Genomic DNA, 2,842 nt, shown 5'->3' on the forward strand with positions numbered 1-2,842 from the left:
CGGCCTGAAGCCAAGAACATATGAGGGCAGGAGCTCTGTTGCCCTTGAAGTCTTTTTCAAGGACTTCACGGATTTCGTTGGGTTGGCCCCGTTCCAAATCAACACCAACTCTTACAGGGTACTGTCTGCCCTGAGGTCCTTATACCACGAGATGGGGTGGAAAGGACCTTCGCCTCAAGAGATCTTGTATCTCTTTTGTCTGAAAAGTAACCCCTCCCGAGCTCGGGGAGGGGATGGCTTTTATTACCTCTCGAGCTATCCCAAGGAGAAGAAGGTCTTTGAAGATCTTCCCAACCATCCGCCCGATTTCAAAAGGGCCTTCTTCTAGATAGACGGTCTGTCCCCATCTCGACATTATTCGTTCAAGCGGATTCGTAAGTATTCTTGTTATCTTTATTTATGTGCTCGTGACTTTAGCTCTTAGATCCGTACTTAGTAGAAATATGTTGTCTTTCAGCCAATTTTCAGCGTCCCACTCCTGACGATATAATGAAGGAGCATAGAGAGACCCTGCTCCAACTCCCACATGGCAGGAGGTCCCTCTTATACCTTCTACACGAGGATAAGCTCCGAAAGTGCGGACTTTTGGGGGAGGGCCAGTCCACCTTTGACTGGTCCAATAAAAAATATGAACACTGGGAGCAGGTGCCACGGCCTACAGGCGCCCTTCCTCCGAGTAGAGAAACGAGGCCGCCACTTCCAGTTCGCCCGAGGAGTCCGCTGTCTGGGAATGAGGCTAATGATGAAGCCTCGAGCTCAGATTAGGATGAAGGTAAAGTCCTTCCTACCTCGAGAATGTGGTCCCCCACCTTACTAAAACACAGGCCCAATAGGTTAGTCTCGTGCCCACAGGATAGATACCACTTCTACATATGGAGTTGGGTAGATGACTGTGTCCATAGGTTTGATAGTGGGCTCGGGAAATACGACACCATGTACACCAAGGACGAGATGTGGAACGGGATAGCCGTTCAGTATGGGACCAACGATTATAGGGACCTTTCGAGGTTATCACCCACATATAGGGAAGGCACTCCCCCCGCCTCCTCTGAAGACGGGGGAATTTCATGGTCCCCAAGCTCAAGCTCGGGGGAGAGTTCCAGTTAGGTTTCCTCTATCATCACCTTAGATGTCTGTGATACTGAAAAAACTTGTATGCTTCTCTTTTATTAACTCATGTGTTGTCACTTGTGCAGGCAAGATGGACTCCGACCTCGACAACATCATCGACGGTGTTGGCGCCAAGAGGAGCAAGCGCCCCAGAGCGAGGGCGCAGAAGACTGACCAGCCGGGCAAAGGCCCCAAGAGGTCCAAGAAAACACCTCCCCTTGCTCCGCCGGTTTCGAGCTCCATCGCTGCGGTGACTTCCCAGGCCGGTGCTTCCACAACGGTGCTGTCCTCGCAAGTCGTCGCCTCGGCAGTGGCGCTGACTTCGCTGGTCGGTCCCTCCACTATGGCTGAGTCCCAACCCCCCATGGTGGTTCAGTCATCCTTAGGTCCACCTTCTAGAAGGCCTTCTGCTTCTCGAGCACAGAAGCTATCAGTCTCCACCCACATGGATGCATATGTGGTTGATAATGCCGCTGGGTCCCATGGATCTATGCTGGTCTCGGATGTTATGTCCCGGATCGGCCAGAGCTATGGCAGTCTCGAAGCTCCCCAATGGCAGTGCTTAAATGACACCCGAGACTGCACTTTTCTCTAAGAGAAGAGTATCGAGCATACTGCCGCGGTGAGTATCCTTCTATAGTCCTTCCTTTTCTGCTTATAATCACACTGATCTGGAGCTAATGGTGGTTCCTTCTTTTTTCAGGCTCTTGCCTTCACTGCCCAACTCAACTATAAGCTGAACAACGAGATCCACTCGAGCAAGTCTCATGCTCAGGAAGCGAAGGATCTCCAGCTCAAAGCATGCGATGATCTGAAGGCAGCGAATGCAAAGCTCGAGGCAGGAGCCAAGGAACGTGAAAACATGGCCACCGAGCTCGGGAAGCTGAAAGCTGAGCTCGAGGAGCATAAGAAGGAGATCACCCAGCTTCAGGAGACCAACAAGAAGCTTGAAGAGGACAAGGCCGCCACCTTCGAGATCATGGAGGATGAAAAAACTCGCCTCCTTGCTGAATACAAAGAGAAGAAGGAACAAGCGGTTGACTCTGCTATGTACCGAATGTGGGCCTACAATGAAGATCTGGACACCAGCTTCTTAGGTCCTCATGAGGCGCCGCTTCTTGAAAGGTGGAATGCTCGGCTCGAGAAGGAAGAGGCTGAGCAGCTCGAGAAGGAGAAGGCTGATCAGCTCGAGAAGGAAAAGGCTGCTCGGGGCGCCGTTTCGGAGGGAGCCCAGGAGGATAGTCATGCTATTCGTCCTGAGGAATCCGGTGCTGCAGATGCTGAGAAGGCCAAGGAGACTCCTCTTCCTTGACTCTGATCTCGGGGGATCCATTTATTGGGGTTGCGTCCCCTTATTTCTGTAATTATTTTAATTTATGCCCTTGGGGCTGATACAATTTCTTTAAATATTACTTATATATGCTTTACTTTTCTTGGCTCGAAATATTTGGCACATTTTATATTGATGAATCCGTTATGTTTATTTAGTCATACAAACATATTGTGGATTTAGGTTCGAAGCTCAATGCATTCATGCATAGTTTGTTCAAAGTATCCGCTTCCGACCTCATTATTCTTCAAAGTCGGATATTACTTCAACCATGAACCCAAAAGTACTTATATGGTATGTAATGTGGATGGTTTGGTTATATCTTTTTTGTTTAGTCACTTTTTCTCCTCCTCGGTTTTTGCTCCAAGGTTAGGAGTTCGAAACTATTTTTTTTAAGATATT

This window comes from Humulus lupulus, chromosome 1, assembly GCF_963169125.1.
Source record: "Humulus lupulus chromosome 1, drHumLupu1.1, whole genome shotgun sequence".
NCBI lineage: Eukaryota > Viridiplantae > Streptophyta > Magnoliopsida > Rosales > Cannabaceae > Humulus > Humulus lupulus.